Here is a 22118-nt window from a genome sequence, read left to right as displayed (position 1 = left end):
GTACGTTCCATAGCAGCAAGGCATCAGCTCGCCATACAGAGTACTGGCGGTGGACCCCACCTCCTGCCCCACAGCTCACAGTATGGGAGGAGCAAGTCTTGGCATTACTGCATCCTGATGGACTCGCTGGAGTAGCCGGAGGACTGGACACTGGTAAGTCAATATTTAAATCTTATCACCCCCCATGCATGCCATTGCACCCCCTCACCCTCACTCCCATCGCTCCACCCAATGCATGGACAGTCCTCTCAGCCCTACATGGACACCCATCACCAAAGCATGCACAGCATAAGAAAAACAACAAACCAACAATACATCTTCATACACAAACAAAGGTGACAGGGCAACAGCAACGATAGAGGGGAAGCCAGGGATGTACAAAATGTCACAGGCATGAAGCATAATATATCACTTACATCCCCACAGGTGCCACAGCCAATGTCAACGGAGAGGAGGTACCACAAATAACCAGTCTCCCAACAGAAGATGCCCCCACTGATGACAGAAACTCTGGACTTCAGGATCTCGACCAACAACCTGGCCCATCAGGGACCACTGGATATTCAGTCACCCCAGCCCACTCACAGTCCACCACAGAACCTCCCCCATCAGTATCCAACACTACAGCACCCACCCAGCATCCCCACACATCTGTCCCCAGGACACATCACTCAGCAACATGCCCACCTGTACGGGGACCCAAGCCCACACCTCACCCCCAACACAATCAGGGACCTGGGGTCAGTGGCAGTGGGCACATCATTCAGGAGACACAGGCACAGGGGAACAGGGACACTGGGAGGACCACTGTGCGCCAGGAGGAGGACAGGCCCAGGGAACTGACTCTCCAGGGGGCACTCACCGAGATCCTGGGAGCCTACCAACATTCCCAGGACATGATGGGCCAGATTCTTGACAACATGCAGGAGAACAGGCGGCTGCAGGAGGAACAGTATCAGGGCATCAGGGAGGACTTGCAGGCCATTAACACCACCTTAATCTCCATAGCAGGGGTGCTGGCAGACATGGCCAACATCATGAGGGAAGCAACAGCACAGCAGCGGGCCCCTAATACTAGCCAGTGCATTGACCAGCCCTCCATGTCTGCTGCAGCTAGTGGGCAGGAGGCCCACCACCAGACGTACAGGCCACCAGCACCCTTCCCCCTGCAGAAGGTAAACCACCCTGCAAATGTTCCGTGCGAACCAGACAGAAGCCAGAGACACTTGCCAAGACCACCGCCAGGAAATGAGACTCTCCTGATTGTCCCCCTTGTGTCCCACACAGTCATCCTGTCCACTTTGAACTGCCTTTGCTCCCCTTCCTATGGACCCCTTGGACACTGGACCTGTGCCACAAACAGACTGGAAGAATACCCTGGACTTTCCTCCATCATCACCACATTCCATTGCACCTTTCCCTCAATTTCATAGCACTACAATAAACACCCTTGAACACAATTTAACTACTAGTATTTTAAGTTTTGAAAATGTGCATTTATGGAAACAGTCACATCTTGTGCAAATGATCCAAACACTGTGAGAGCATGGAAATAATGACCTGTAGCTGTCTGTAGTCATCACATCAGTACACAGTTCTTATCTCACCAACGTCTGTAAAATGACAAGCCAGAGGTGACAGTAAGTTCTGATGCAATGGAAGTTAATGCCTTCATGCTACAGTCACACAGAATACATCAATAGTCAGTGGAATGGTCAGTTGCATTGTATCACCTGTGTGTCATTGGAAGTATTGATTAATAACTATGTTCTGTTGTCCTCATCCTCAGCCTCCTCATCCTCACTATCCTCAGGGTCCACTGCTGCCACAGGGGCAACTCCAGTCTCCTCCTCCTGCAGAAAGGGTACATGCCGTCTGAGGGCCAGGTTGTGCAACATGCAGCATGCCACTACTATCAGGCAGACCTTCCCGGGTAAGTAGCACAGGGATCCACCTGTCAGATGGAGGCACCTGAACCTGGCCTTCAGGAGCCCAGAGGTCCTCTTTTTCACCCCTGTGCCTCATTGTAACATTCCTCAGTCCCTGTCCTGGCATTCCTCACAGGGTTCAGCAGCCATGATAGGTTTGGGTAGCCAGAGTTACCTGCAAGTTTTGAGGGACAACATTTAGCCTCATACAATGATTTGGGGATGACACCGGAAGGCATACACTAACATACAGTGGGTGGGAACCATGGCTCACCTATTACCCATGCCCAGTGCCTCTGTAGTTGGGCCATCACAATTGGGATGCTGCTATTCCTCAGAGCAAAGACATCATGCACCGACCCAGGATACTTAGCATTGACGTGGGGGATGTACTGGTCCGCCAGGCACACCATTTACACATTCAGTGAGTGGAACCTCTTCCGATTCCTGAACACCTGTTCATTCTGGCGGGGGGGTATAACGCAAAAAGTGTACTGTGAATGGCCCCAATAATATTGGGTATATGACCCATTGCATAGAATCCGTCCTCCACAGTGGCCAGATCTTCCACCTGGGAGAAAACTATGTAGCAGCACATGTGTTTCACCAGGGCAGACAAAACTCTTGCCAGCACGATTGAGAACCTGGGCTGTGACATTACTGCTGCCAAGCCCACTGTCACTTGGAAAGAACCAGTTGCCAGGAAATGGAGCACGGATAGCACTTGCTTGGGGGGATCCCAGTCGGATGAGGGATAGCAGATACCAGGTCAGGCTCCAATTGGGCACACAGCTCTGTGATTGTGGCCCTGTCCAGGCTATAGGTGAGTATAATGTGCCTATCCTCCACTGTAGCCAAGTCCACAAGGGGTCTGTACACAGGGGAATGTCTCCTCTTCCTATTTATCCTCAGCAGTAGGTATCTAAGGGACACAAGAGTGAGTAGGCTGTCACAATTTGAACAATGGAACCACAACCTCAGTGTACATAGTGCATTTATGTGAAGGGACAGTGAGAATGGCGAGGCATGTGCTAATCTAGGCTGTGACGCAGTTAAGGTTGATATGACGGATGTCCGCCACCATGAAATGGCGACCGCCTGTCATGTATGTAGGGACAGGTGGAGGTGAGGTAACGCCGCCGACGTTGGGCGTTGTGGCGGAAGGCGGTCTTGCACCGCCGTGCAATTCCTCATTGGATAATATGGGGCACAATGGAGTACAGTGGCCAATGGAGATCTGCGCCAGGGGTGACGGTGTACACTGCTGCAGACGTGAACACCATTTTTTATCTGAGTTCTCACTTGTTTCCTGACCTTCAACAGAAGAACACCTACACTGTGTTTGCTGCTGTGACCTTTGTCTGGAACCTACCATGGCCCGTGTGACTGGGGAGAGGGCCCCTGCCTTCACTTTGGAACAGTTGGAGCAATTGGTGGATGGGGTCCTACCCCAGTACGGACTGCTGTATGGGCCTCCAGACCAATAGGTGAGTACACCTTGGGCACGATGCATGTGTGAAGGATGAATTGAGATGTGTGTGCAAGCAACGTGTCATCAGGGGATGTCTTGTGGTGGTGTACATGGTGTGTGCCGGCTAATGTGTGTGCCAGTGGTGACGGAAATGGCATTGTTGGGCCATATGTGTGACAGGCTGACTGTTCGTTTAATGGAGTTCTCCTGTATGTATTACCTCTGCAGGTCAGCGCCCATCAAAAAAGGGATTATTGCGTGCCATCGCCAAGAATGTGCAGACCCTGGGGATCTATGGCAGGCCGCGCACCCACTGTCGGAAACGGTGGGAGGACCTGAGACACTGGGCACAGAAGACCGTGGAGGCCCAACTGGGGATGGCCTCCCAACGAGGAAGGGGTGCCCGTTGGACCCTGACCCCCCTGATGGCCCGCATACTGCCGGTGGCCTACCCAGAGCTGGATGGGCGCTTGAGGGCATTACAGCAGCCACAAGGGGGTGAGTACAGCAGGTATCGTTACAAGTTATGGCTGGTGGGGTGGTATTCGGGTGGTGGTTGTATGTTAGTGGGTGCCCCTAAGGCCAGGCCAGATATAGCAGCGTAGGTTCTCTGAAGGGTAAGGGTTGCATGGCAAATACAGGTAACCCAGCTTGCTACTATTCACTTCTAGACAGGGCTGCGTGGGTCCCAGGTGTGCTGCAGTTAGCAGTGTGTGCTCCTCCTCATGCCTTGGTGACTAGCCATATCACTGGTAGTGCAATGCATAGTGCATTGGTGTGTTCCCTGTGTGTGAGGGTGCTGTGTACACCAACAGTGGTGTTGTTGCAGTCATTGACCCAGTGTATCCTTTGTCTCTCTCCCCCCCTTTCTTGTTTTGTCATCCTGTCCTTATGTGCATTAGCATCATCTGGTGGAGGAGCAGGGGCACCAGTGACAAAGGGAGCTGCATCCCACAGGACCCTGAAGACAGAGTCCACTGATGTTGAGAGAAGGGCGAGGGGAGCACCACAGAGGAGACTGGAGGGGAGAACACAGACTCTGATACCTCCTACGATGGGAGCTCCCCGGTGGTGGTGGACACCTCTGTGACCACCCCAGCTGCAAGTACAGCCACCACCTCCGTACCAGCAACGCCCTCCCAGTAGCCTCTCAGCGAGTTGCCAGTGCCCGCTCGTCCAGGAGGGTGGGCATCTCCTCCACCCCAGGCACCTCAGGCCCTGCCCCAGTGAGCCCTGCTGCCCTGAGTGAGGAGGCTATTGACCTCCTGATATCCATCTCTGTATGGCAGTCAACCATTGTGAGTGCTATCCAGGGGCTGGCATCCCAGATGCAGCAATGCAATGCATTCCTGGAGGGCATTCACGGTGGATTGGTGGATCAACAGAGATCAATTCAGGCTCTATCCTCTTCTCTGATGGCCGCCATTGTCCCTGTTTCTACCGTCCCCCTTCCAACTCCCCCTTCCCATTCCCATTCACCTCAACCCCAACCCATCCGAAGCACACAAACAGATGAGCATGCACACAAGGCAACACCCAAGAGTGTCACAGGCAAACACAAGGACCACACTTCATCCCACAGGCACTCACACAAACACCATACCGTTGCAGACAAGACAACATCCACAGCCTCCACTGTCTCTCCCTCCTCCTCCTCCTCCACCTCCCTCCCAGTTACGTCCACACACAAACCTGCATGCACCACATAAACATCCACTACCAGCATCACCACACCAAGCAAAACAGACACCTCACTGGCAGACACCTCCACAACATCAATGCACACGTCCCCTGTGTCCTCTCCCACTGTGTCTGATTCCCCCCTCCTAAAGGACGCAAACACTCAGATACCCAACAGCCATCCACCTCACATCAGCATTCAGCCCATGCACCTTCACCCAAATCCAGCAGACGCACACCTCCAACAAACACTCCCTCATCCTCCACTCCCATTACTCCTCCCTCCTCCCACCCCAACATCCCTAAAAGGCTTTTCCTTGCCCAAATTAACCCCTTCCCTACCCCTCCTACCACATCCTGCACGTATGGGCAGAGTACAAAGGACACAACCCAGCACCTCAGCCAAACACCCAACCTGGACAGTGGTAGCGCCACCTACTTGTGGTGGTAAGGATACAAGACCTATGACACTGAAGGAGAAGGAGCCAGCACCACCAGGGATGAAAGGGAAGAGTCCTGCACCAGCTGTGAGGAAGGGGAAGGGGCATGCAACAGCTGTGAGGAAGGGGAAGGAGCCTGCACCACCAGGCAGTGAGGGGAAAAGCCCATCCACCCCTGCCAGGAAGGGTAAGGGATCCCCGACCCATGACAGAATGAGAAGAGGCACTCTAGCAAGTGGAAGCTGTCAGGCTAACCCTGCCACCACCACCAGCTGTCATGGGGCCCCAACTGCCAGCTGTGGATGTGCAGCCAGCAGTGAGTGAAGGGGCTGCCCAGGAGCCTTCCCCAACCACCACAACCATGCAGCCATCAGTGAGTGCAGGGGCTGCCCAGGAGCCTCCCCCAACCACCACCATCATGCAGCCATCACCGCTGACAGATGCCATGTAGTCCACCCTCCAGGATCTACTGTGCAGCCTGCCCCCTCCAGAAGCAGTGGGCAAGTCACCGATCTGAGAGACTGTGGCTTTGCACTCCCCAGGACAAAGAACTGGGCATGTTGCCCCCTCCAGAAGCAGTGGGCAAGTCATCCACTTGAGAGACTGTGGCCTTGCACTCCCCAGGACACAGCAATGGGCATGTTGCCCGCTCCAGAACTAGTGGGCAAGACAACCACTCCAGAGACTGTGGCCTTGCACTCCCGAGGACAAAGCACTGGGTATGTTGCCCCCTACAGAACCAGTGGGCAAGACACCCACTTAAGAGACTGTGGCCTTGCACTCCCCAGGACAAATACCAGGGCATGTTGCCCCCTCCAGAACCAGTGGACAAGACACCCACTTGAGAGACTGTGGCCTTGCACTCCCCAGGACAAAGCAATGGGCATGTTGCCCCCCCCCCAGAACCACTGGGCTTGTTCCCTCAACTGGCTGAGGTGCCCCTCTTCCCCCTGAGGTGCCTGCCTATTTGCAAACTGATGCCCCTGCAGTGTTCTATCCAGATGTGCTCAGGATTCCAGTTGGGCCTTAGACTGTGCCCTGTGGCCATGTGGGCCCTTTGAACTTTGGACTGGGCAGTGTCCCTTTTTTGTACATGTATACATATCTGTTTCATTGCAAATCGATTTATTAATTTTGATGTTGATCTGATTACAATCACTTTAGTCAATTCCTGTTGTCCTTGCATTATTCTGCCAATTTTCGGGGACAAATTGTTTTTTGTCTGCAGCTGGTTTGGGTATGGTATGTGTGTGTGTTGGGTGTGTGTGGTGGATGTGTATGTCATTCTCCTTTTCCTCCATCCCTCCATTGTGTGCTAGGTGGCTGTACTCACTGTCGCCGTCTTCGTCGTCATTGGTGTTCCAGGTGGAGCATGACGTAGAAGATCATCAGGAAAACTTGCAGTTCGGGTTCCATGGCGGCATGGTTCTTCCCTGTGTCTCCAATGGTGAGTCTTTTCACTTCTGAACTCTGTTTCCTCCAGGGTTTCGTTGGCGTTGGTACCGCCCCAGAAAAGGCGTCGGTTTGCTGTGTCTTAATATTGTATGCGGTACTTTGTCTTCCGCCTGACTGTTGGCGGCTACCGCCGTGGTGGCTGTTGTTTCCACCATGGTGGTTGGTGTGGTACATTGGCTGTCTATGGAGTTATCACCGCCTTGGTCATAATTTGCTGGTACGTACCGCCAGCCTGTTGGTGGGATTATCGCCACTTTATCACCCACCACCAGGGTCGTAATGAGGGCCTATATCTCATTTTGATATATTTTATACAGGGCCAGCTTCCTACACCCAGTCACAATGCAATTTTTCCAACTCCACCTAGGAGAGGCGAGTCTCCTGCAACAAGGCCACATCAACACACTTTGAATGCAAGTAGGAAAATACTTTTTAGCATTTGATGAAATGCGCTAGGCCATTAACCTACCAAGAGACAACTTGCAGGGCCGAAAGGGGTTGGGGTTGCCTGCGGCCATTGCTACTCGGTGATGGCAGGGGGTGGGGGAGACTGGAAAAAAGGGCAAAGTAAGAGGGAGAGGGGTGAAGGCAAATAAGGGAAGAGGAAAGAAAAGAGAGAAAGAAAGAGAGAAACAAATAAAGAATCTCCAGAGTGTGGGGGCAGGCAGGCCAAAGTAGTGGGAAGGGTCAGGTGCAAACAAAACGGTAAAAGGAAAAGAAAAAATACCAGGAAGAATAGGGATGGGTGAAGAATAAAAGAGAAAGAAAAGGGAGACAAGCCGGTACAGGGCTGAGGAGAGAGGCCCCAGAGGTTACTGGAAACTGTGTTACGTGAATTGAAACCTTGGAACCAGACGTGCCAAGGTTCCATGGAAAGGGGCAAAGAGAGTAGGAAACGATGGGCCATGTCAATGGCAGAGCCATGGGGCCAAGTAGAATCAGGGTTGAAGTGTCAGGGCCAAAGTCTGTCGCACTCAAGCTTCCTCATGGAGGTGGGGGAGGGATCAACAGCAGATCAGCAGGTGAGTAGGGACAGGGAAGGGGGGCATTGGTGGGTGGAGAGGATAATCCAGGGGTGCTAGTATAGTGCCCAAGGGCAGTAATGAGGGCGCAATATAGGTGCAATGGCAACAATAATGAAAACAATGAGTTGCCCAACAGAGCAAAGCACTGCAAAACATGGCAAAATACAACTAGACATGAAATAGTAGAATGGGACACAGCACCAACAGAGTATAGGAGACAGTCATTCAGATAAAATTTATATACTCAGCAATCCACCCAAAGCTCGCTGTATGCCTCATCATGTAGCCGCGGAGCAGGAAAGCAGCGGTCGAGGGAGTGTATACTTCTCAGTCTGGTTAGACTTCAAAGGAGAACATGATTTGTCACTGCCCTGTCCCTGCGTAAGAGCAGCCACTGCTTTGAGGGCCACGTCCTTGTCATACTGTGACTGAACCAAGTGGCCCTGTTCTCTATCCCCCCAACATCTGCCGGGTGTTGGGGGGTTTTGTCTGACAGATGAGGCCAGACAAGAAGACCAAAGGTGCAATGTTCATCTTGTGCTCAGAGAGGCCATCAAGGAATTAGCATAGATCTGCTGGGTCGAAAACGTCCTTGGACCTGATATTCTTCCTGACCAATATTTGTGCAGACTAGAACAGTCCAACATTGATGTCCAGCTTCCTGAGTTGGGGCCACAGAGCCAGGAAGGCCTTCCTCTTGTTGGTCTCTCGAGAGAAGTTGGCGACTATGCGGATCTCATGTCCCTGAAAGGCATACAGATCATGGGAGCAGGCCGCAGTCAGGAGCTGTCGCACCTGCTCATCCCGGAGTAAATAGGCAGACAATGAGAGGGCATGCTCTCTCTCATGTCGCCAGTCACGGTGGCCCCAAATGATGAGGACGCTGTATCTGTCAGGTAGGGGGGTATAGAAAGCCTGACCCGTGAGTGTGAGGGGAAGAGCCATTAAAATTATCCTGATGTCTGAGCCCTTGATACATTCCTGGAAAGCCAACAAATGGCTTCTAGCTTCCAGGCCTGTAAGTTTATTCTGCAGGTGCCAGAGTTTGCTGTCCCGATCTGTGATGCAGTTGAGGTGCTCTATCCCTGTAGAGAGATGGTGCTCCATCCCCACCACTAGTGAGGTCTGAAATTTTGGAGTCCATGCCCGCCAGACAACAGTCGACTGTGGTGATCTCCTGCAGGATGCAGTCCATTGTAGGATCTGGAAGGGGGGCATAGCAGCTAAAGCGGCAGCCATCACTGGTTGTGCCACCATAGGCACACCTCTGATTCTTCTGGGTCCATTTCAAGAGTAAGGATATTGCCCCCATCGGGCAGCCCGCCAGTCCCTGGGGCCATGGCATGTAGTGTGGCGGGCCTCGGGTACAGACAGGTCCAGCCCCTGGATATACGATTCACCTCCCACCACTCTTCACAGGGTGTCCAAAGGGTGTATGAGCTCCATGCGAGAGTGCCAGAGGAGAGAACAAAGAGGGAGCGCTCCACCCTCACCAAGGTATGGGCCCAATGTCCAGTGTCCGTGCTGCAGCTGTACTGTCCATCATCCCACACTTCCTTCTTCCTTTATGCCCTTTTTCAGCCCCTGTGACTGACCAATGGGCCACGGGCATCGTCAGCGAGGGCCAGTGAGGGATGGGATCAGTGGCAATAAGGGCCACCAGGTGTCCTGCAGCACTTGGGGGTGGAAAGGAAGAGTAGTTCATCCACTGGGGACCCTCAGCTCCAACTGATAGGGGGCTCCTCCATCACAGCCTGTGCCAAAAGGAGGATGCAGGACACCAGTGCAGGGCAGGGCTGCGCTGTGTGCATTTAGATGGCCGCAAGCCATTTACATCAGGGATGATGCCTCGGGGAGCTTGTGGCTGATGCAGCCCAGGTCAGGGCAAGGTTTGTGCGGCAAATGGGGCCCGGGTGTTGTGGGGGGGGGCAGGATCACTGCACAGGAGTGAAGAATCACACGATGCAGGTTGTGATGGGGCCCTGCGGCCCACCCAGGATCAAAGGAGCTGCTTGTTTCGTTGTAGCATGCACTGTGACCAGCGAGGCCGCTGCAACAAAATCTGGCGTGCTGGCCCAGCTAGCTCACGGGCTGCTTCAAAATTGATGAGGGCTTGACTGGGCCCGCTGAGAGCTGCAGGGTTCCTAGCCACACCATTCAGTAGCACGAGTCCACTCGGCAGGGGTTGCGGTGCAGCCGCCCAGCCCAGCCGAAATCAGGGACGGTGCTCTGTATGATGCAGCAGGCCCTCTTACAAGAAAGCAGGGCTCCCGTGCACTGGAGGCCAGCTGGAAACCCACCAGGGAATTCAAAGCACAAAGATGTGGCCGGGGCTATGTCAGGGCATCGGGAGCCAGTTCAGGCAAGGCTCCCAAGGCATCCAGAACTCCGCCGCCTTCCCCAGGGTCACCCTGGCGCACGGAGCTCACTCAGCAGGCAACTATCTTCAGCAGTTGGCCAGACCACGCCCCCACTACTCATTTTCAGAGATAGCTCTAGCTGGTAATTAGGCTGAGTATTCTAAGATTCTGAACAAATATTGGCAGCTAGAGGACCTTTCACCACACCACCGTTGGAAACGACTTAGTATATAATAATAATTGCCTATCTCTGTAGGCCAGCTACTATAGTGCCTAATTTGCTTCTGATGTATATATTCTTTAAAGGATTTGCACAATTTTAGGTACATGTCTTAACTTACAAACCCATAAATAACGCTTTTAGATGGAACTAATGCCTGCATTTTAAAATCAATATGTTTAGATATATCTAAGTATTGTTATATGTTCATATTATTTCTTTGTGTTTCACATTTTATCAAAAATGTTTATTGGTTTAACGTTATATTCTTGTATCTTGTGTTTCCCTTAGCCAACTTACTTGATTATGATGATTTATATGTGACATGTTTAATTGTTTAATGGATTTTTAAATTATATTTTACGTCTTTATATTTGTTGTGTGAACCTGTTGATTTTTTATGTTGTGATGAGGACTTCAATGTTAGCCCGTGATAGGGCGAAACGCATTGGTTGCGCTATTGTACAAATTGAAAAAAGACCCAGACTAAAAAGACACAAAGGACAAAGGAGCTGCCTAATTTGCTTTGATTTGACTTTAACTGAATCCTTCTTAACGTACATCTTTAATTTAAGTTGCCTCTTTTATGTAAATAAATGAGTATTCTAGGATGACTTAAAGGTAATGCAGGGTTGTCACAATTTCTATAAAAATGGGGGCTAAGACTCAGGCTTCCGGGAAAATAAGTGTTAGGCTCGGAATTTAAACCACTAGTGCGTCAACAAGGGGGCTCCTAAAAGTATGCCAAATTTCTGAAAAGTTTTTGCCACTGGACACACAAAAGAAATAAAGTAATTTTAAAGTGATTTATTTAATAAAATACTCCAAGTAATCCGGTCAGCACTTGCCAGGGCACACAAGCATTGACTCCTTATTTACCTTAACAGATGTTCCTGGTATCTCGCCTGAGTGTGGGGTATTTTGGTTTTCTCGTACTTTTGTCGAGAGATCTGCCTTCTCCCAGGCTGAACTGCAGAGTAGCGGTTTTACTATATTGATTTTTTATGCATTGACCATTGATCATTTTCCTTTTCTTTTATTTATTTTCTCATCCCAGTAGGATCCACTTGGGGAATTTCCTGGTTGGACCAGGAATCGCTAGCCTCTGTCTGTTGTGTGTCCAACTACCTATAATTATTGCACTGCTTTGTCAGTGCTCCGGAGGTCTATTCCAGTAGACCTTGCCCTCTCCTTTACAGTGGCCTATATGTTGAACGCTGTGGCATATCTATTATGGATTCACTCAAGGTAATCCTGTCAGCTCTTGCCAGCGACCACTGGTGCTAGATTCATATCTTCCTTGCCAGAACTTGCAGATATCCCAACCAGTAAGGGGAGTAGTGGTTTTACTGTTTTCGTGTTATTGTTTGACCATTTTCTCAGTTTTCTTTTAATTATTTTGCATTGTTTTGATTGTCAGTGTAGGATCCATAAGAATCCATCAGGGCTGGAGCCCCCTCCTTGGCCTAAGAGTGGCTGGGCTCCAGTGGGTTGTTTGCTACCCCCGTTTTTATTATCATACTGCATGGCCAGCACTGTAGCGGTCTATTCAAGTAGGCAATACCTTCTCAGTATGCAGCCTATTTGTGGAACACTGCAGCACTTGTACAACAAAGAAGCCTCAATAGCAAGTCAGTCTGCACCCATTGCCACCTGTCCCTATGCGGTTCATACCCAAAACAAGCCCAGTGCCAGAAATACTCCAGGGCAGATTTACTTACATTTCATGTAACACAAAAAGGCAACTAACTGCATTGCATTGCATTAAAGGGAGACAGCAGAATTACTCCGTAGTTTCGAAAGTACAGCACATTCCTTCTGTCTCCTACTGCTGGTCCACTGTAAGCAGCCTAGCGCCGACACAGGCACCATTGCACCATGCTGCAAGGGTGCTTGTGTCACAACCCGGTTTGTTTTTGTGCAGAAAAACAATCCTTAGGGGAATATTCCTCTTTCCTTTTGTGCTGCAGAACGTAATGAGAAGGAATTCAGCCATTTCTCCTCATTACGCCTCACTGGGAATAAATAGCATTTTGACGTATTTCCAGGTTTACCACCTTTACTAGCTTTAGTAAATCTGGGAGGGTGCCAAAATCCATGGATGGATGCATGGGAACACACATGATCCACCCACAGATCACAAAGGAAACCAAGGCAGTGCTATGCACCACATTGCTTTACTTTGTATTTACCAAAATACGCAAAGTAGCTTTGCATGCTTTAGTCAATGTTAAAAACTATTTTGCGTTGGGGCTGTGCCACAAAAGTGATGAAACCCTAATGCAAAATCTCAGTACATCTGCTTCTACATCTTCGAAGTCAGGTGAGTTGTTATTTCCCAATACTTTGCCTGTCCTTTTTATGCTCAATAATCAACCAAATGTTGCTCACACACTTATTCTCCTATAGCTCACTTGAACTCAGGCGTCATCTATCCTCATTTTACCTTCTGTATTCCAGAGGCTACTAATATTCCTCCTCAATAAAAAATCATTCTCCCCTCCCCTCCTCCTAACACAATTTGCTCCATAGGGATTCAATGGGAAACCAACCCTAATCTTTCAGTAAAATGCTTTTTATCCAACATTAGTTTACCATCGAAAACTGTATAGAAATGTTTTATGTTATACCTTCCTACAATCCTGGCATGCTATTTCTTACCAAAACCTGGCTTTAGGACAGCTCAACCACATTAATAGCACAGGCTATGCAACATGATACTCCACAAACCACATCTAAATGTGGTGGTAGCCTTGCAATAATCAATATACCTACTCTTTTTTCCATGACTCTTGACTTCTCCTAGTGTCCTTTCACTGAGTGCCTTCTTTTCACCCATAAGATCACCCCTACAGTGACCATCTCTGGAGCTTTCATTTATCACCCCGAGCATTAGAAAGAATGTTATAACATCATTCATAGATTTCTCTCTCTCTCTCTCTCTCTCTCTATATATATATATATATATATAAAAATAAACATGCAAACGTCATTGCGTTATTTTACCTTCACTCTCATCTGGAGTCCACACCCCAAAGTAAGTCATTATAACTTATTCAAGCCTTTCATGTTCTCCATTAATGCAAAGCAGTTATGGATCTCACTCATGTAGCAGGACGTCTTCTTGATCCCATATTTTCTAATCTGAAAGCCCTCAAAGACTACACCACTGCACCACTGTGCATTAATTTGATCAGACCATTTAACAGCCCCATTCACTATTCCTAGTGACTCTCGTAGGCCATATTTGCAACTTCATTAGTCTGAATAACCTACACATAACTGGTCTTAAGTTATCTCTGCCAACTTGAGCTTGGACTAAATGCTTCAAGCCAAAACTCTTATCACTTCAGATGAAGTCAACACTGTGGTGGTCAAATTTAATACAAAAAAACCACCATGGTGCCACTTAGTACCTCTGTTACACACTGCTGAACTCTATTTGCACCCTCCGATATTCACAGACTCTCTGAGAATCTAAACACAGCTGCAAAGCACTAGAGAGAGTTTGGAGATACCCTTATACGCCCAAAACAAAAACTGTCTAGTGAGGAGCCCTGAAAAGGTTTAAAAATACTTGTACATACCATGCACACATCGTACTTTACCACAAAAATCTAAAACGCTAAGAATGCCTCTAGAGCTTTTTTCTCCATTGTTCTCTGGTAGCCTATAGTAATACTAACAAACCATTGCAGACCTCTGCGACAATATATCTTTTTTTATGGACAAAATTATGGACAGAATTTATGGACAATTCTAAGCTGGGTTCCCCCTTAAGTTACTGTAGATTCACTACACTTTCTGAATTCTTCCTCTCGGTCTCTAAATAAATGTCTGCTCCTTATGGCACTTTGACTCAATCACCAATTAAGTCCTGTATATCATTATTCATTTGATCAATTCAGGCTCTCCTTTGGATCTCCATCCATATCTTTATCCTCAGAGATCATTTTCCTTTGCGTTCACAACCTTCAAGCAGCTCTGGGTCCTCGGCAATTGTCTAGACGTCTGGAAACAAGCTATGATTTTTTCTACTCCATAAAAAAACACACTGCTGATCTCACACATAAAAATAATTGCCTATTTCATTGCTCTTTTTTCCTTTTATACTGCTCAAAAAAGCTGCAACTACCTACATATATTGAATCATACTCTCATTTTACCAGAATAATCTGGTTTTGTGCTGACCCACAGTATTGACCCTGACCTCATATCAGTTGGCAATGATCTAAGGAGAATCCTGGATCATTGGGGTTCTGCTGCCTTAGGTCTGGATCTCTGCGCAGCTTTCAATACCTTAATGTGCTCTCGTCTGATTTCAAAATTATTTAGTTAGGTGTCTGTCAGTCTGCACTGAAGTGACTTTGCTCTTTCTTATCAGTAATTCTCAAACAGTATCCCTACCCTATTTTGCTTCTGCTCTAAAACCAGTGACCTGTGCCGTTCTACCCTAACTGCTATCTCTCCCCTGTGGCAGCTCTTGTATGCACATACATCTTTGACAACCCAATTGTCAAGTCTATCTCTGACAACTTGGCTGTGACTCAAGAGAATAGACAGATATATGTACAGAGTCGCAGGCTGGATGCAAGACAATTGCTTTAAACTAAATCGAGATAAAGCTGAAGTTTTCTTATTCTACAAAAATCTTTCCACCTGCTCTTACTTCTGATGGCCAGCCGGGCTAGGATCCACCACCAAATCTGTTTTCTTTGTCAAGAAGCTAGGCTTTATCTCCAACCACAAGGTAGAAGCATGTTGTTTCCCTATCTTTAGAATGTTCTGCAAACGCCTCAATTGTTTCTCCAAGTCGGCAAGGAAACTATGATGCAGGCATTAATTATTTCACACCTGGCCTACAGGACCTCCCTTTGTTTCAGATCCCTCACCTCTTCTCCTACACAGATTGCAGATTGTGCAGAACGCTTCCCAACTGTTACTTCTTAGTCTTCTTTTCTGTTCTTCCATTAAGTTCAAGGAGCTCCATAGGCTTCCAGTCCAAAAGTGAGTTTCCTTCAAAGCCCCATATATCGTCACTAGAGCCATCCATAACGCTGGTCCTACATGTCTCAGAGAGAAGTTTCAAATTTCCTGTTCACTATGCATGACCCACTCTTCATCTGCCAAACTTTTAACGGTTAACCTCAGGGAGCTGAGGAAAGTGACCAGCAGCGGCACTCTGTTTTCAAAACGGGACTCCGGCAACTCCAGCTCACTATGGAAATGCCAGGTGAAGTAAAAGGCCAGTTGAACCCTTATCGTCAAAACAGTGCAGCGAAAATACTATGCTCCAATGCAGTGCACCATTTTTACTGTGTCTGCTATGCCAATTCCTTGCATTGCACATTATCCTGACCAGGAACAGCACAATTATGTCATTCACATAAATGCTCATAAATCTTACCAATTAGAACTCTTGGAGTGAGGTTTCCCCTTCATATCCTCTCGATTGGCTGCAAATGGAGAGATGGAGTCATAAAAAGGATAGCAGAATCACATCTGCACATTCATTCACAATGAGTTTTCACTCCATCCCCTGTGCCTTAAAGGGACAGAGTCTGCAATACCAAAGTATTGTGTCAGAAGGCGAAAAGGACATCAGTAAGAGAATGTAGCTGTCTGTGGAAGCACCATCTGCTCCATTGAATGCCTTGCAATGACATTCGCTCAAAGCTGTCACTGTGCAAATGGCCAAGGACTGCCATTAGCAAAGACTTTTCTAACTTAATGGCACTTTTGAACATCAAAAGTGAGTTTTTGCAGTAACAGAGCAAGCCAATTTGTGCACACAGGTGACTAGCACTTTTAACTGTAGGAAGGCTGAATGCCACATACAGAAACAATTGGAAAAATGTTAAATAATAATTTAAGGACTGTAGGCTCTTTTTAATATTTGTTAAACAAATAATTCAATGATGGAGTCGGATTCTTGATAATTATTAAAGAAAATGGACTTTTAGAAAGTTACATTTTCCCTACCTGAACCTCCCAGAGGCTAATTTACATTAGCCTCCAACTGCCACCCAGCTGCAAATAGCCATGATGAGGAGTGAACACTGTTCCCAGACTGGTGACACTGGTTTAGGTTTGGGAAGGTGTTTTTGTTCCTCTGCCAAGAAAACCAGTTGGGCTATTCCCAGGAAGTTAATTTAATTCAAAGGGGCTTCCCCTGTCACAATCAGAAGACAATAAGGTGACACCTGGACAGGCTGCTTCTTTTGTCCCCCCCAGTCAGGCAGGCACCAAACCCATTGGGGGAAAAGCTGCCACTCAGAACTGGTTAGAATTAGGCCATGGCATAGAAATCCATTCCACTGGCGGAGTTTGCAGAATTCTGGCACTTCATAGCTACATGGAGTAGTGTGGAGTTCCTGAATTCCGCAATCTCGTGCAGAGCGGAGTTTGTTAGTGTGCACAAGGTTGGGTTTTGGTGCTCTTTCGCAAGTGTCACAATACTCCCAGGCTCCTAGCTTGCGCAGAAGACTTTGCATTTGTTCGCGCTGTTATCAACCGCGTGCACGAGACTTTGTATTTACTCACGTTAGTTCTGGCAACAACAGCAGCCAAAACAGTCCAAAACACGAGCACGAATGCACCTGGAGTAGATTTTCAACTCCAGATACATCTTAATCTTGTCAAAAAGTGATTTTGATTAGATTTTCTTCTCCAATGGACGCTTCAAGTTGTTTGTTAGATTGAGAAGCCTTTTTTTTCTCAAACAGGAAGGAAGTGCCCCAGAGACTCCAACTTCCTGTTCCTGTCAAGCAGGCTCCTCCAAGTGGTTTGTCCAACTCCTTGTCACTTTTCACTTGGATTTTGAGGTGGAAGGGTCACTCTCTTTGTCTCCTAGACATACCTTTGGATTTGAGGACTTTGTTTTTGTGAAATTACACAGTAACTATTGAATAAGGGTGTTGTTTGTTTGCTTGAAATACAAGTATTTCTTTGTACTTTAATATGATTTTAATATTTTTATAGTAGTGGGTGGCCTTGAGTTTAAGTATGGGCCTTGTTAAGATTTATTTTGCATTTCATTGATTTTTCATCTTTTTAATGGGAAATTGTTGCACAGCTCAGTACCTGTCTTTTTCTACATGATTGTAACATTTTCAATACATTTTTACTATGTGGCCTAGATTTTCAAAGGGCCATCTAGCCAGTAGGCCCAGTACTAGTAGTCAGTGCATGAAATAAGTATGATATCTGTTTTTTAAACTTAATTTAGGGCAGGGACGGCTTTGGATTACATTTAAAATGTTGGTTATTTTATTAATTATTTTATTTTGTTGCAAAAAGTGTATATGTTGTGTGGTAATATTTACTGGCAAGGAGGATGTGTGTACTGTTGTTGTAAAATTGTTATCGCTCAGTTAATGTTCATGTTTTGCATTACTGAATTAATGTTAATGTTTTCCCACCATGCCTCATTATTATAGCCAGTGTGTGTTGTGTGTGTGTTAGTTTGTTTGTTATTGTCCACCAGTTGTCTTTGTCCTCCATTCCGTGTGGCCGGGGGCCATATTGTATAGTCTATGTCTATAGGCATGCATGTGTTCTTTGTTCTCCATGACTCCTTGTTCACAGTTGTTGTTTGACCATGTGTCTGGCTGCCATTTTCTGCATGCAGCCACTTTGTCTTTGTCAGAGGCTTACATGTGTTTTTCCTTATTTTCCTTGCTCCTTGTTGTTGTTATGGGACCATGTGGCTGGCAGCCATTTTGTGCATGGAGCCAGTGTTCTTATGCCAAAGGCTTGCATGTGTTCTTTCTTTGCTCCCCATGCCTCCTTGCTCCTTGTTGATGTTATTTGACCATGTGGCTGGCAGCCATTTTGTCTATCCAGCCAGTGTCCCTTTGCCATAGGCTTGCATGTGGTCTGTGCTTGCCATGCCTCCTTGCTCCTTGTTGTTGTTGTTGTTTGACCATGTGGCTGGCAGCCATTTTGTGCATGCAGCCAATGTTCTTTTGGTATAGGCTTGCATGTGTTCTTTTGTTGTTCCCCATGCTTCCTTGCTCCATGTTGCTCCATATGCACTCATATGGAGGCCGCGCTGCGGTAGAGAGAGTGACCTCTGACCCTGTTTACCAGGCAGGTCGCTTCCCTCACCGCCACGCAGCCCCTGTGAGACCGCTGACCGCTGCTTTATTCCTGCGTCCTTTTGCTGCCTTGTACTGCTCCCCTCACCTTTTTCTGCCCAGTTTGTGGTCCTAAATCTCTGTTTCCCTGCGCACCGCGTCTCCCCCTTGCCGCCCGTTTCCCGCCACCGCGTCCCGTAGCTCCGCCCCCCTCGCACCCCATTGGCCGCCCCGCTCCCACCTCCCAGCTGCTCCTCCCTCCCTCTCCCACTCATATGGAGGCCACGCTGCGGCCGCACAGCCCGTCTGCGCCCGTCCGCGCCTGGCCCGCGCCCAGCGCCAGACCCCCTGGCCCCCGCAGAGGCCAGCCCACCCGCAAGACCTGCAACACTGCCACTCTCATCGCAATCAACACCGGCCGGATCCCCGGCTGCTGCAGAGCCACCCCTAGACGCACCCACGGGCCCTTCACCTGCCAATACTGCAAGTTCTCCTGCATTCAGACACGGACCGCACCCGCCAAGCCAAGCACCAGCAGCAACCACCTGAAGTGCATCCTGCTCAACACCCGCTCTATCCACAGACACGCCGTGGAACTCTGGAACCTGCTCGACACCACATCTCCAGACGTCGCCTTCCTCACAGAAACCTGGATGAACGCCTCCTCAGCGCCCGACATCGCCATCGCCATCCCGGACGGATACAAGATCACCCGGAGGGACCGCGTCAACCAGACAGGAAGAGGCATCGCCATCGTCCACAAGAACACCATCCGCATCACGACCAACTCCGACGACACCCTCACAGCCGCCGAACATCTCCACTTCCAGATACACACCGACCCCAAGACCACACTCAGAGGCAGCCTCATCTACAGACCCCCAGGACCCCGCACACAATTCAGCGAAGACATTGCAGACTTCATCAGCCCACACGCCCTCCCCTCCGCTAACTACATCCTCCTAGGGGACCTCAACTTCCACCTGGAGAACAACAACAACAACAACACCACCACCCTGCTGGACAACCTCACCAACCTCGGACTCAAGCAACTGGTGAACACCCCAACCCACTACGCCGGACACACGCTTGACCCAGTCTTCTCCTCCAGCAAGTAAATCTCCTTCAGCCAATCCACCGGACTCCACTGGACAGACCACAGTTGGTCCACTTCAGCTTCAGAAGAACCACGACTCACCACCACCCACAACAGGCTCCCCGCAGGAGCTGGAACAAGATCACCAGAGACCAGCTCTCCACATCACTGAGCCAGAACCCTCCCACCAGCTCAGCGGACCCCAACCAAGCAGCCAACAACCTCACACAGTGGATCACCAACTGCGCTGGCAACCTCGCACCTCTGAAAACCCATCCCACCAGGCCCAACAGCAAGAAAGCCTCCTGGTGCAACAACGACCTCAAGAACTCCAAGAAGAACTGCCGCACCCTCAAGAAAGCCTGGCGAAAAAACCCGACCACAGACAACATGACCGCCCTCAAGCACGCCTCCCGCAAACACCACCAGCTGATCCACACCACCAAGAAGACAGCATTCAAAGAACGACTAGACAACAACGCACAAAACAGCAAGGAACTCTTCAGCATTGTCAAAGAGCTCTCCAACCCCAGCACCGGAAACAACAACATCACTCCCTCACAAGACCTCTGCGACTCACTCGCCTCATTCTTTCACCGCAAGATCGACGACATACACAACAGCTTCGGCGCACAGACCACGCACCCAACCACCAAACCGACGCCCCCCAACACCACCCTCCGCGCCTGGACCCCAGTCAGCACCGAAGACACCATCCAGATGATGAACACCATCCATTCCGGTTCTCCAACCGACCCATGCCCCCACCACGTCTTCAACAAAGCCGACTCAGTCATCGCACCCCATCTCCGGGACATCATCAACTGCTCCTTCAACACCGCCACCTTCCCGGAGAGCTGGAAACATGCCGAACTCAGCACCCTCCTGAAGAAACCATCAGCAGACCCCACCGACCTCAAGAACTACCGCCCCATCTCGCTCCTCCCGTTTCCTGCCAAAGTCATCGAGAAGACCGTCAACAGACAGCTAGCCGCCTTCCTCGAGACAAATGGATCCCTTGACCACTCGCAGTCCGGCTTCCGAGCCAACCACAGCACCGAGACCGCCCTCATCGCAGCCACCGACGACATCCGAGCCCTGCTCGACAACGGGGAGACAGCGGCCCTCATCCTCCTGGACCTCTCCGCAGCGTTCAACACTGTCTGCCACCGCACCCTAGTGCAGCGCCTCAGCAACATCGGAATCCAAGAGAAGGGACTAGAGTGGATCATCTCATTCCTCGCCGGAAGAACCCATAGAGTCCGCCTCCCCCCGTTCAGATCCGAGGCCACCGAAGTCAGCTGCGGCGTACCACAAGGATCATCACTCAGCCCCACCCTCTTCAACATCTACATGAGCCCCCTCGCAGCCATCGCACGCCAACACAATCTCAACATCATCTCCTACGCCGACGACACCCAGCTGATCCTCTCCCTCACCAACGACCCAGCCACCGCCAGAACCAACCTGCACGAAGGGATGAAAGACGTAGCCGAGTGGATGATGAACAGCCGCCTGAAACTGAACTCAGACAAGACGGAAGTCCTCATCCTTGGATCATCACCCTCTGCCTGGGACGACTCCTGGTGGCCCCCTGCCCTGGGCAGCGCACCCAAACCAACGGACCACGCACGCAACCTGGGCTTCATCCTGGACTCCTCCCTCTCGATGACAAGACAAGTCAACGCCGTCTCATCATCATGCTTCAACATCCTACGCATGCTCCGAAAGATCTTCCGATGGATCCCCATCGAAACCAGGAAGACGGTCACCCAGGCACTCGCCACCAGCCGACTGGACTACGGTAACACCCTCTACACCGGAACCACGGCCAAACTACAGAAAAGACTCCAACGCATCCAGAACGCCTCCGCACGCCTCATCCTTGACATCCCCCGTCACAGCCACATCTCCGGACACCTGAGAGACTTGCACTGGCTCCCCGTCAGCAAGAGAATCACGTTCCGTCTCCTCACCCACGCACACAAGGCCCTCCACGACCTGGGCCCCAGGTACCTCAACAACCGCCTGACTTTTTACACTCCCACCCGCCAGCTACGATCGACCAGCCACGCCCTCGCCGCCGTGCCACGCATTAGAAAAGCCACCATGGGAGGAAGATCCTTTTCCTACCTGGCAGCCAAGACTTAGAACTCCCTCCCCATCCACCTTCGCATTACCCAAGACCACCTCTCCTTCAGGAAGCAACTCAAGACCTGGCTGTTCGAGCAGTAGCGGTCCCCCCTCCCCCAGCGCCTTGAGACCCTCCGGGTGAGTAGCGCGCTATACAAATTTCTTGATTGATTGATTTATTGATTGATGTTGTTGTTGTTTGACCATGTCGCTGGCTGTCATGTTGTGCATG

The sequence above is a fragment of the Pleurodeles waltl genome, chromosome 9 (assembly GCF_031143425.1).
Source record: "Pleurodeles waltl isolate 20211129_DDA chromosome 9, aPleWal1.hap1.20221129, whole genome shotgun sequence".
Classification (NCBI taxonomy): Eukaryota; Metazoa; Chordata; class Amphibia; order Caudata; family Salamandridae; genus Pleurodeles; species Pleurodeles waltl.
This window is presented reverse-complemented; position numbering follows the sequence as displayed.